This window comes from Lepidochelys kempii, chromosome 1 (genome assembly GCF_965140285.1).
Source record: "Lepidochelys kempii isolate rLepKem1 chromosome 1, rLepKem1.hap1, whole genome shotgun sequence".
In the NCBI taxonomy this organism is placed as follows: Eukaryota; Metazoa; Chordata; order Testudines; family Cheloniidae; genus Lepidochelys; species Lepidochelys kempii.
The window spans coordinates 168,787,311-168,802,005 of NC_136380.1; positions in this window are offsets into that span (position 1 = coordinate 168,787,311).

Consider the following 14,695-nt stretch of genomic DNA (forward strand, 5'->3'; position numbering starts at 1 on the left):
ATGCAGAAAGGACCTGATCAAGAATTCCACCCTGAAGTGTTTCTCAGCAAAAAACTGTCTGAGAGGGAAAGCAACTGGTCAGTCACTGAAAAGAATGTTACGCCATTGTCTATGCTCTGGAAAAGCTACGCCCATATGTTTGGGGACGGCATTTCCACCTGCAAACCGACCATGCTGCACTGAAGTGGCTTCACATCGTCAAGGAAACTAACAAAAAACTTCTTCGGTGGAGTTTAGCTCTCCAAGATTTTGATTTCGACATCCAACACATCTCAGGAGCTTCTAACAAAGTGGCTGATGCACTCTCCCGTGAAAGTTTCCCAGAATCAACTGGTTAAAATCGTCCTTGAGATGTGGAAAATATTGTTAGTCTTTATGTACTTGGTAGTATATTTAGAGATGCATGTGTCTTATTAACTCTGTTTTTCCTAGAGCTCCAGGAAGAAATCCCAGCCAGTGTTTCACCCTAGCTGAGATTTGGGGGGCGTGTCATAAATATAAAGGGAAGGGTAAACCCCTTTGAAATCCCTCCTGGCCAGGGGAAAGCTCCTTTCACCTGTAAAGGGTTAAGAAGCTAAAGGTAACCTCGCTGGCACCTGACCAAAATGACTAATGAGGAGACAAGATACTGTCAAAAGCTGGGAGGAGGGAGAGAAACAAAAGGTCTGTGTCTGTCTGTAGTCGTCTTTGCCAGGGATAGACCAGGAATGGAGTCTTAGAACTTTTAGTAAGTAATCTAGCTAGGTATGTGTTAGATTATGATTTCTTTAAATGGCTGAGAAAAGAATTGTGCTGAATAGAATAACTATTCTGTCTGTGTATCTTTTTTGTAACTTAAGGTTTTGCCTAGAGGAGTTCTCTATGTTTTTGAATCTAATTACCCTGTAAGATATCTACCATCCTGATTTTACAGGGGGGATTTCTTTATTTCTATTTACTTCTATTTTTTATTAAAAGTCTTCTTGTAAAAAACGGAATGCTTTTTCATTGTTCTCAGATCCAAGGGTTTGGGTCTGTGGTCACCTATGCAAATTGGTGAGGCTTTTTATCCAACATTTCCCAGGAAAGGGGGGGTGCAAGTGTTGGGAGGATTGTTCATTGTTCTTAAGATCCAAGGGTCTGGGTCTGTAGTCACCTAGGCAAATTGATGAGGCTTTTTACCAAACCTTGTCCAGGAAGTGGGGTGCAAGGTTTTGGGAAGTATTTTGGGGGGAAAGACGCGTCCAAACAGCTCTTCCCCAGTAACCAGTATTAGTTTGGTGGTGGTAGCGGCCAGTCCAAGGACAACGGGTGGAATATTTTGTACCTTGGGGAAGTTTTGACCTAAGCTGGTAAAGATAAGCTTAGGAGGTTTTTTCATGCAGGTCCCCACATCTGTACCCTAGAGTTCAGAGTGGGGGAGGAACCTTGACAGGCCTAATTCTGAAAAAGTGCCTAAGGTCAATGATTTGGCTTTATTTTAATGTTAATATTAGCCAACCTCATTTTTACTTCTGAATCTTTTTATTCTGGAAAATGATTTGCAACATTATTGAAGTCTAGCCTATTGTGTCTGTTTACCAACATAGGCATTCAGAATCATCATACGAATGGTTCTAAGTTTAGTTTATTACATTCATAATCAACAGAAATTATGCAATCTGATTTTTGTGCACAGACCTGAAATTGAGTTTATGTAAATTTATTTGAAATACATACATACATACATACATCTGACATGTGTATCATACAGGTTTGCTAATACTTGCTCACAGCGATTGATATCCCGCATAACAAACTTCTAAACTAAATAATGCAGAAGTAGTATGCCTTGTGTATAAAGTATTTCTTTATTAACCTTAAATTTGCAGGGCTTGTGTTTTTAATCCAGTGGTTGCAAAATCAGGAATCACAATTGCTTTATAATGCTTACACTAACTTTTTAAAAAATGACATAACAAAATAAAGGCCAAAAATAATGAAGATTGACAGTGCCCTAAGCAAAGTGATTGCAACATTTACTGCACATGATCAATATTCGTTTGTCTTTAGAAAAATACTTTATAGAATCACTAACTCTTATGACACTGACTAATCCTAAAGCATTAGACAACATAATAGGGAAACTCTTAATGGTTGACACAGGACACTATGGTAGAAGGAGAAAGGGTTTCTGACCATCAAGGCTCTGGACCAGTGTGAGACCTTTGCCTAGATGAAGCTTGCTAGGCTCCACTTCACCGATGCATGTTATTCCCACTGTGCTGATATTATGTGTTTGTTTCTTTTATGGTTGTGCCTCAGCACTCCCATCCGGAAACAAGGCCCCGTTTTACAAGATACCATACAAATAAACAACACACAGTTCATGTGCTCACAATGTGGGATTTTTACAAAATATGACAGGTGAATAAAGAGACAAACAGGAGGACAAGGTTCTAATAGAAACAGGCATATTTGCATTTTTAATTGTACAATGCTCACAGGAGTCAGAAGTGGTTACCAGTGTAGTATAAAAGGTTAAAGAAGTTCAAATGAGATACAGAAAAATACCACAAATTGTTAGGGACTGGAAGAGTTTGGGTCAACTATAGTATAGAAATTAGCAATGGAAATAAGTTTCAGCACATTACTTTCTTTTCCAATTCAGGATTGTTTTCTGTTGTTATTCTCTAGTGCTTTTCCAGTGTGATTTTAATTCCAGTGATATGGCAGTTAGCACTTCTCTTGCAATATTCCATAGTCTAATAGTTAGGAATTTTTCTGATAATATGAAATAAAACAAAGGAAAATTTAGGCTGTTACTCCCAACTATATGCAAATACTTTTCTGCTGTTTGTTATAATTTTTATTCTTTCAGTCTTACTGTCTAATGTGCAATTAATCACTTCCAGTACAAATGCTATAAATTTCTCCTGCCTACAAACAACACATCTGCATCTAGTGTCCTTATCTTTCCTATCCTGAACTGTGTGTTGTTCCTCTTTTTTCCCCCCTCATTGGCCTTGTCCTCCTTCTCCACATTCTGCTGTGATACCTTTTTGGTAGCTTCTGCACAGTATATTTTATGGATTGCTTTTAACTTTCTGTATCTGTCTAGGTTGTTCCATTTCCAAGCACCCTTTGTATGCTGCACTGTGCTTATGCCCAAAATTGCTACATTTTAGTTCTCTTCCATCCATACAGTTCTCATGAATGTTCTCCTCCACATTTATTCATTCTTCATTTTCCCTTTACAGACAGGTGACACATGCCCATACCTCTGACATTTATAACATCTCAAAGAGGCCAGCATATATGGCTTAACCCATAAGAGCTGATATCCTATATTAATCATATTGGGTAGCATTGGACCTTTACATTTTATTTGGGTGGCTGTGGATGATTTGTGTACCTCCTCACCTGATAATCAGTTGCTTAACAACCAGCACTTCGTCCCCACTTATACCCTTTTAATTTCATTCTCAGTCATGCCTAGTAGAATCCCATATATTACCCCTCTGGCATCTGTTAAATTTAGGTAGTTGGCGAATTTTATTCTTCCCTAAAACTGTAGTGTTGAGAAGTTTCTCAGCCTATTCCTTATGTGTATATTCTCCTAATAAACCTCCACCCTGCATTCTTTTAGCTCTTAATATATCTCCAATATTTTATTGACTCCTTTGTGTTGTTTTCAAGGGATTAATATCCCCTATCTTTACATCTTCAGCTAGAGATTTGAAAATTATAAAATAAAACGTCAATCTTTTTCCTCTCCCCCCCACATCCCTATCTGCGCTCTTCTCCAGAGGGATATTTCTATTATTTTTTTCCCTTTTCCTAATTGAAAGCCATTCCTCATCTCTTGCTACTTTTTCCCTCATTTTCCAACATAACTTCTAGCCTTCTCCTCTCAGCCTTCATTTCCAGCACTGTTCAGCCAGCCCAAGTCACCCCATTAGTTCTAAGCTTCAACTCAGAGCTCTCTTCTAGTCTCAGCTTGCTGGCTTTAGACAAGCTCAATCTGCCCCTGCCCAGCTGGGCTTTATCAATTAGCCTTTCAGTCCATGGCTGTCTCCCAGGTGCAGCCTATCAGGTTAATGGTCCTAATTTACCCTGCTCTGCATTGTATGGGGGTGGGCATCTCATCACAATCACCTACCTTGTCTCTCTAAAATCCAGGGACCAACATGGCTACAACAACACAGCGTACAACAGTCATCTGATTTCTGGCATTTATTTAATAATTCAGTATCACATCCGTATTCAGGAAAGCCCGTAAGTACATGCTTAAGGGCTTTCTTGAATCAGGGCCAGAGCATATAAAAATAAGCATGTGCATAAGTCTTTGTAAGAGCCCAAATCCTGAGTGGTGTTGAGCACCTGAAACTCCCATTGACTTCATTGCAGGCTGGAAGTGTGCCATGTTGTGCAACACTGGTTCTTTTCTACTGCAATTAGTTACTAAAAACATTTCCATCTTTGCATTTTTTTCTTTATGCATGACAGGAACTTTCTTAACAAAGAAGACCATGGACAATTATTTTATTAACTCCACTATAAGTAAATCTTAAAGTTAAACAGATGCTTGTGAGTTAGGGCCTAAATCACTTGCTTATACACAATACTAAACTCTGCACAGATTATATTGTATAAGTAGGGGCATAGCGAGCAGATCGAGGGACGTGATCGTCCCCCTCTATTCGACATTGGTGAGGCCTCATCTGGAGTACTGTGTCCAGTTTTGGGCCCCACACTTCAAGAAGGATGTGGATAAATTGGAGAGAGTCCAGCGAAGGGCAACAAAAATGATTAGGGGACTGGAACACATGAGTTATGAGGAGAGGCTGAGGGAACTGGGATTGTTTAGCCTGCAGAAGAGAAGAATGAGGGGGGATTTGATAGCTGCTTTCAACTACCTGAAAGGGGGTTCCAAAGAGGATGGCTCTAGACTGTTCTCAATGGTAGCAGATGACAGAACGAGGAGTAATGGTCTCAAGTTGCAGTGGGGGAGGTTTAGATTGGATATTAGGAAAAACTTTTTCACTAAGAGGGTGGTGAAACACTGGAATGTGTTACCTAGGGAGGTGGTAGAATCTCCTTCCTTAGAGGTTTTTAAGGTCAGGCTTGACAAAGCCCTGGCTGGGATGATTTGGTTGGTGTTTGTCCTGCTTTGAGGAGGGGGTTGGACTAGATGACCTCCTGAGGTCCCTTCCAACCCTGATATTCTATGATTCTATGATATTTCACACTACAAAGAGGGCTCTTATTGTGGCTTTACTGGCTAGGGCTACTTGAGGGATGTGCAAAAGGGCACTGCACCATTGGGTCTGCGGAAGACAGAGCTGAGAGAATGGCTCAGGAGTTTTGCTGCACAGGCCTGGCCGCAAATAGACCCTCTTGGTCTGGCCATCGGACCTGAAGAGAAAGCAATTTCTCCCCTCCTCGCCTTTCCTCCTCTCTTAGGTTCAAATTCCCCAGATCATAAGCCTCATATGCTACGTGTGCAGTGGTTTTGTTACCATCTGTTATACACACCCAATGAAATCCTGGCTCCATGCAGTTGAAATCAATGGACTCTTGCCACTTTTGTCAATGGAGCCAGGATTTCACCTCAGACTGTACAATGACTAATCTTCATCCTGAATTTTCTGGGGAATTTAGCTAAATACACTAGGCTCTTGCCATTTGAATCCCATAATGTAAAATACAGAACTGGACATTCAGCATAGTAAGAATCTGACTTTACTTCCCCCACTGTAAATCCAGAGTGACTTCAGTGGAGTTCCTCTTAATTACACCAGACCAACTGAAATCAGAAGCTTGTCCTATTTCTTTCCCTAAAGCCTGATGCTGTTTTTGTTATGGTATTCTGTTCATTCAGATACAATGTGAAGAATCCATACAGGCACAGTTGGATCCCAAATCATGTTTACTAAGAATACACAAATATGAAAAGCCTCGTTACTCTGTCTGGTTTCTGGTAGCTTCGTAAATAGAAAACACAGAGGGAGATACTAAAGGGCTCACAAACTATTCAGAGAGATACCCCCTATTCATATACACTACAACCATGTCAGGGTTATTTCTGTTTTTTCTTTTTTTCATTAGCTAGCAAGAAATGTTAGGAAGGGGGCAAATGGGTAATTATGTCTGAGAAAATGTCCTTTTTCATTGTATTTCGCCTAAATAATTACACTCCATCACAGGTCATATTATGGAGTCAATTTCCTCTTCTTTGTTTAGGCTGAAGCTGAGCTTTTCTAAAATCTACCCAATAAATAAAGTCAGATCGGCCTGAAAACTGGAGGTCACTGTCTATGACTAGGCTAGACTTTGTGTGGAAATTCTGAAGTCCTCCTGCCTAGTCCAGTAAATGTATTTACAGCATTGAACAATAATCTCTAAATTCATTATAATCCAGTCAGCCTTAACAAAAATAGCATCAGTCTTGAATAGCTAGACAATAACATGGAAGGCTGGAATTGTCAAAGGACCCTGAAGGAGGGAGTTCCCACTCAACTTTCTTATGTCCCTTTGACAATTACAGACTAAATGTACCACAAAGCACATACTTTAGTGATTTTCCATTAAAGATTCAATTATCTGGTCACAGCATTTGCACACGAATTTCAAGAAGACAGTGTAGAATTTTCTTGGTTCAGTGGCAAACACATGGAGTTAAATGAAACAGAACAGAAATGTGAAAAACATCAGACCTGGAGTAGTTATCAAACGAATCTAAAAGCAAGACTGAATTTGGGAAAGACCAACTTGCCAGAGCTTGAACTTGAGCAATCATGTAATTGAAATATTGCCTGCCTAAATTACTGCCATTAGAAATGAAAAGGAATGACAGGAAGAACTGTGGTCTTTAGCAATGCTGGTAAATCAACCATATTTGTGTTACTCATGCAAAATTCCCTTTGACAACATTTGGGATTTTTCTTTTTGGAGTAATATGAGCAGGTTTTCACCTTTAATGGCAGAAAATTGTGAAATCTGGTTTTGAAACAATGTCTAAAGTGTTGGATTTTATTGCTCTTAAGATCTCCATGGTAGGACAGTCAGCCATTGTGCGTGTGTCTGAAAGCAAGGAAGCTTTCAAGGTTCTGTATGGTTAGGTATACACTGCAATAACTGGTTGTGATTCCAGATCTAGCTGACACATCTGAGCTAGCTTTAATCTGGTTAGCTTGGGCATCGGAACAGTGAAGCTGTGGCAACACACACTTCAGTGCATGTGAGACAGGTACAGGGGTTAATCCAGACCAATGAGAGGTTGTGTCATCAATTGTCCTGCAACCCTGAATGCCACACAGTGCTTTGCTGTTGTAGCTCCCAGAATGGGATGATCACAACCAACCAAGAAGCATGCAGGTCCCCCTGCAATGTTGTGCTTAAACAACTCTGAACCCAGCGGTAATATTGTATACAATCAGTTGATTCAATTGCTTATTACTTCAGGTTCAAACCCCTCCCCCCAGACCCTGTCTTAATAGACCAGTAAACCTTTGCAATGTATACTTTGAAAAGTGAAACCCAAACCAAGCTTCTTTCTCCTGCTGGGTGTAGATGCCATGCTGTCTTCTCCCCCAGTTGTTAGTGTGCGGTTTGCCTCCACCCTTTGTTATCTTGGTGGGTCTGTTTACACGATACATTCTTATTGTCTTTCAAAGTTTTTTGGAAGTAACTTCCAGGTATGGAAAATATGTTTCTTTGTCTAGCGCTGACCTGTTTACCAACCCCCTGGCATGCCTGGTTTAAACAAACGTTAGACAATATTCTAGCATATAACCATAACTCTTAATACTCATTACTTACATACATCATGCAAGAATATTAATGATCAGTGAGTTATTAGTTTTCCAATGATAACTCCACAAGGCATATTTTATACAAAGATTATTACCACAGTGGTGTAGGGTGTGAATATTGGGATGCTGAGTGTCACAGTGAGCTATCCCCACAAATAATTACCTAGGGTTCCAGGCAGGTTTGTACAGCACATGCTAAAGCTTGCACTTCAGCAGCTTCACTGCTTTGAGTCCTGAGCTAGCTAGTTAAATGCTAGCTCAGGTATGTCTACTCGAGCTGCAGTCACACTCGGTGACTGCAGCATAGTCATACCCTAAGTCTCATAATTAAGGAAAACTAGTATGAACTACCTTAGTCATGACAGATCATCACTGAATTATTCAACCGCCTGAGGACTGTACTTTTATTAATGTTAGTAGTGGGCAAAAGTGTAATATTTATTTAATCCTCCCTTTTTGCTATTACTTTTGAGTCTTTGGTTAGCTCTTCTTCAAATTCTTCTTTGGCCTTCCTAATAATATTCACTTATCAGAGTTTATGATCCTTTCTATTTTCCTCACTAGGATTTAACTTGCCTTTTTTTTAAAGGATGCCTTTATGTCTCCTTCTTGTTTAGCCATGGTGGCACTCATTTGACTCTCTTGCTGTGTTTTTTCATTTGGGGTATACATTTAAGTTGAGCCTTTACTATGGTGTCTTTAAAAGCTTCCATGCAACTTGCAGGAATTTCACTTTTGGCACTGTACCTTTTCATTTCTGTTTAACTAACTTCCTCATTATTGTGTATTCCCCCTTTCTGAAATTAAATGCTATATTGTTGGGCCACTGTGATGTTTTCCCTGCCACAGGAATGTTAAATTTAATTATATTATGGTCACTATTACCAAGCGGTTTTAGTTATATTCACCTCTTGGATCAGATCCTGTGCTCCACTTAGGACTAAATCAAGAATTGCCTTGCCTTTTGTGGGTTCCAGGACTAGCTGCTCTGAGAAGCAGTCATTTAAGGTGTCAAGAAACTTTATCTCTGCATCCCATTCTGAGGTGAGATATACCCAGTCAATATGGAGATAATTGAAATCCCCCATTATTATTGATTTTTTATATATATTTACAGCCTCTCTAATCTCCCTGAGCATTTCACAGTCACTATCACCATCCCAGTCAGGTGGTCAATAATATGTCCCTATTGCTATATTCTTATTATTGGAGCATGGAATTACTATCCATAGAGATTCTACGGTAGAATTTGGTTCATTTACAATTTTTACTTCATTTGATTCTACGCCTTCTTTCACATATAGTGCCACTCCCCAACCAGCATGACCTGTTCTGTCCTTCCAATGTATTTTGTACCCTGCTATTACTGTGTCCCATTGATTTTCCTCATTTCACTGAGTTTCTGTGATGCCTATTATATCAATATCCTCATTTACTATGAAGCACACTAATTCAACCATCTTATTATTTAGACTTCTAGTATCTGTATATAAGCACTTTAAAAATTGCCACTTTTTATCTGTCTGCCATTACATGATGTAACTGAATGGGACTCTTTTTCATTTGACTGTTTCTCATCAGAGCCTACCCATATTTTATCATCTTCCATCCTCTCCTCCTTAATAGGACATAGAGAAATGACTCTAATAAATTTACATTTAGGCCAAGATTTTGAAAAATGGGAGCCTAAAGTTAGCAGCCTTATTTTCAAACATGCAGAGTACCAGAAGCTTCCACTTACATCAGTAGGAGCTGCAGCACTTTGAAAATTAGGTTTCTTATTTAGAAGCATAAATATGATTGAAGAGCCAAACTTTAGGCTCCTAGTTTTGAAATACTGGCATTAAACTGAAAGGAAGAAACTGACCACGAAGCACCACTGAATAACTCTGATATCTTCATCTGTATTCATCAGTACAAAGGTCCTTTATGGAGTCATCAATGCATGCCCAAAGCCCTAGTGCCAAGATGTAATTTAGTCACTGCTAAGAGCCCCTACGTCAATGACTGACCCATGGTCTAGTCAACAACACAAACAGCAAACATTGCAACCTCTGCATTTTCCATTTTACAGGTCCTGGCTACTGGCCACAGAGTCACATCTACAAAGTAATCAAAACAACTGTCTAAATAGTTGGTTATAATAGCCAGTGACAGAACCAAAAGGACACGTGAAGTCAAACATGGGAGAAGGGGCGTCAAAATAATGTCTTCCAGGATTTTATCTCTCAGCAGTAAATCTGTGAGACTCTGACCTTAGCAATAGCAATAAAATGTTTTTGCAATACAAGTATACTTCCTGTTGCTGTTTCTGTCTGGTTTAGGACTAGAATATCTGTCTTCAAGAGGAATATTGTAACTTCCCACTTTCAGCTTACAAATCTGTTTGTCTATGGACTTTTCAGCGGAGGTTCATGGGCTCAAGTAAAATCATACAGTGAATAATTTTTTTGGATATGGATCCCTAGTTTTTTAATTAAATTAGGATGAACACAAAATGCTTCATCCACATTTACAAGCTACATAACAATAGTGTAAGTAAATACTGTTTAGCAACAATGAATGTTACAATAAGAGGGTCGGAAGAATAATGATTGCAAATAGAAAGTTGAAAGTTCTATTAAAATTAACTAGTTTAAATAAACCCAAAGAAAATTACATATAAACGTAGCCAGTGAAATTTTAAAAACCAATGTAGAAGAAGCTTTCATCCCAATCACAATAGCTCAATCAGTAGACTCACAGGCGATAGCAATGATGAAGCAAGGTTCAGAACAGTAGGCCTAACTCTGAAGGGCATGAGGTACATTTCCACAGCTAAATTGTACTTATGTGACTAAATTTGTAGTAATCCACAAACTATGTGAGAACACAATTAAAAAAAACTAAATAAAATTGACCACACAACAATAAGATTATAGAATAACTCCCGTAATAAAGAATAAAATAAGTAAAAACAAGGTGAAGGACAAGTGTTGCAATAAAACAACTATGAACCACTACCTACATTATTTTAAATTGTTATACAAAATAGGGCCATTACCCAATGAAATCAATGGAGATTTTACCATTGACCTCAGTAGATGCTGGATTGACTGGGCTTATAAATTTTGTTTGTTTGTTTTTTCTGTACAGAATATTTTTCTATCATTAGATATTGTGGCATTAGTAGAATTTTGGGGTCAACGTGAGAAGTAGGGAGAAATTAACCAGAGCATAGAGTTTCCTTTCCCTTCTTCTCTGTCCCTCTCTTCCTCCATTGGCCTACATCTCCCTACAAATTGTCTCCTGTTGCTTTTGGCATTGCAAGCTATGCATTCAGACTGATAGGCAGAACAAAGGATAATATCAGCTCGTACTTTTTGATAATAACTTTAAAACACATCAATAGCAAATAATGTTTTTCTTACAGTGACTCTCCCTAGATGTCTCTTTGTCTAATGTCGACACAATAAACTTTTCAGTTTGCCACAACTCTCTGTGGGGTTGGAAGAAAGACCATTTCAGTTGAAGTGCTTGACCTCCTTCCCTTTTGACCTTGGGACAATCATATGTTTAAAAGTGATAATATGCAGCAGTGGTTCTTTACTTTGAATTAATTTTTGCATGTCCTTGGTCTATAACAAAGACCCACAAGATTTATCTAATCTTACTTTGCCATTCACAAGCAATACCAACAACCTTGGTAGGCTTGGCAAATAAGGCTACAAGCTAACTATGCTTAAGATGCACATCTATATTCCAGACCTGCAGTATCTAGGTAGAAAAGGCTAGTAAGTGCTAAACTTCTTTGTTTAAACCCTGTTATGAATACATCACCATCTATTTTGCTGGGATGTAGTCCTGTATTTTATGAGACTAGGAGGATTCAGAAACAAAGTTCAGGGAGGAAGGGTGGTTTTGTGGTTAAGACACTGGCCTGGGATTTAGGAAAACTGGGTTCAGTTCCTGGCTTTATCAGAGACCTCCTTTGTGACCTTGGGGAAGTCACATGATCTCATGTTGCCTCAGTTCCCCTTTTGTAAAATGGGGATAATAGAGCACCCGTATCTGAATTCCCTACTTCTTTTCATCCCCACAGTTCTGCAGCAAGAGGTGGATTCAATGGCATGGTCTGTCACCACGGAATTGCAGATTACACTAGGCCCTGATTACAATTTCTCCCTTAATTGTGTGTACACAGGTGTCAAGGTTCCTCCCCCACTCTGAACTCTAGGGTACAGATGTGGGGACCTGCATGAAAACCTCCTAAGCTTACTTTTACCAGCTTAGGTTAAAACTTCCCCAAGGTACAAATTAATTTTATCCTATGTCCTTGGAATAACCACTGCCACCACCAAACTCTAACTGGGTTTATTGGGAAACGTAGTTTGGACACGTTTTTCCCCCCAAAATCCTCCCAACCCTTACACCCCACTTCCTGGGAAAGGTTTGGTAAAAATCCTCACCAATTTGCACAGGTGACCACAGACCCAAACCCTTGGATCTGAGAACAATGAAAAAGCATTCAGTTTTCTTACAAGAAGACTTTTAATAGAAATAGAAGTAAATAGGAGTAAAGGAATCACCCCTGTAAAATCAGGATGGTAGGTACCTTACAGGGTAATTAGATTCAAAACATAGAGAATCCCTCTAGGCAAAACCTTAAGTTACAAAAAAGACACACAGACAGAAATAGTCATTCTATTCAGCACAATTCTTTTCTCAGCCATTTAAAGAAATCATAATCTAACGCATACCTAGCTAGATTACTTACTAAAAGTTCTAAGACTCCATTCCTGTTCTATCCCCGGCAAAGGAGCATACCAACAGACACAGACCCTTTGTTTCTCTCCCTCCTCCCAGCTTTTGAAAGTATCTTGTCTCCTCATTGGTCATTTTGCTCAGGTGCCAGCGAGGTTACCTTTAGCTTCTTAACCCTTTACAGGTGAGAGGATTTTTCCTCTGGCCAGAAGGGATTTTAAAGGGGTTTACCCTTCCCTTTACATTTATGACAACAGGTTTAAGAGATTGTAAGGATTTGACTGCTAGATGGATTGATGCATAAATGCTGACAAAATGGAAATGCTTCCTGGCTTATTTACAGATAACTAAGAAAGAAGCCAAACTTAAAATGGAACATCTTGTGTGGCCTGCAGGATAAGGATGGCCTACCATGGTGCAATCTACAAATCAACTATACATATACAATGATGGGGTCTAAATTAGCTGTTACCACTCAAGAAAGAGATCTTGGAGTCATTGTGTCATAGGTCTCTGAAAACATCCATTCAATGTGCAGCGGCAGTCAAAAAAGTGAACAGAATGTTGGGAATAATCAATAAAGGGACAGATAATAAGACAGAAAATATCATATTGCCTCTATATAAATCCATGGTACACCCACACCTTGAATAATGTATGCAGATATGGTCTCCCCATGTCAAAAAAGATATGTTGGAAATGGAAAAGGTTCAGAAAAGGGCAACAAAAATATGAGGGGTATAGAACGACTTCCATATGAGGAGAGATTAATAAGACTGGGACTTTTCAGCTTGGAAAAGAGGCGACTAAGGGGGGATATGATAGAGGTCTATACAATCATGAGTGGCATAGAGAAAGTAAATAAGGAAGTGTTATTTACTCCTTCTTATAATACAAGAACAAGCAAATGAAAATAATAGGTAGCAAGTTTAAAACAAACACAAGAAAGTATTTTTTCATGCAATGCACTGTCAACCTCTGGAACTCCTTGCCAGAGGGTGTTGTGAAGGCCAACGGGGTTCAAAAGGGAGCTAGATAGATTCATGGAAGATAGGTCCATAAATGGCTATTAGCCAGGATGGGCAGGAATGGTGTCCCTAGCCTCTGTTTGCCAGAAGCTGGGACTGGGTGATAGGCCATGGATCACTTAATGATAATCTGTCTGTTCATTCCCTTTGGGGCACCTGCCATTGGCCACTCTCAGATGACAGGATACTGGGCTTGATGGACCTTTGGTCTGACCCACTATGGCTGTTCTTACGTTCTTATATTCTAATTGTTGGGCTGTGGTATTGAATAGTGGTATTCCTTGGTATAACTCCCTTATGTAAATGCAATGAGTAGTGATGGATGGGCTCCTAAACGCCATCCCCTTTTTGATAAAATCTAGATCTCCCTGAAATGCAGACCGTGGTCTCCCCAGCCAGGAACTTATAGCTCAAAGTCTGGGTAGGAAAGGGAGGGAAAGCTGACCTTCTACATGGCCTTTCTTATTAGCTATGAATTGTCATGATCTGAAAGTCTTGGTGTGCTAACGATCCTATTTAGGTTTAATGAAGTGGAACGTTGTTCATATTATCTCAGCTCTACAGAGGAAAACAGTTAATTGGCATTCAAGATATAGCAATGCTTACAAAAATATGTATTCCTCCATTTCATTATATGTCAGTCAGATATTTGGCATATGATATAATGAAGTTTCCCTCATTTTCTTTTACTTCTGCTGAACTGTGTATTTATTAACTGCGTGACTTCTTGGCCTATTTTCTATTACTATTTCTATTACTACTTTTTCTTATTTTTCTTATTACTTTTGTTTCTTATTGTTACTCTTATGACTATTTGCTCAAGGTTTACCAAAAGAAAAATCATTTTTACTAGGCCAGTGAGAATGATCTGAATATCAGGTTTTCTGATTCCCATAAATTAGACACTTAACTTTTTTATAAAACACTTGTGTATTTTCACTTTGGTTTGAGCAACCCAGGTTACCATTTTATACAGTTTTACATAGAATATATACTTCTCCAAGACTCCAAGAGATCTGGGTTTTAGGTCTTTTCCCACCACATACTTTCTGTGATCATTGATAATCTAGTCTAAATACTTTTGATAATTGGACACTTAGGCTCTTTGCCTCTGTTCCCCATCTATAAAATGAGAATAACAGCACTTCT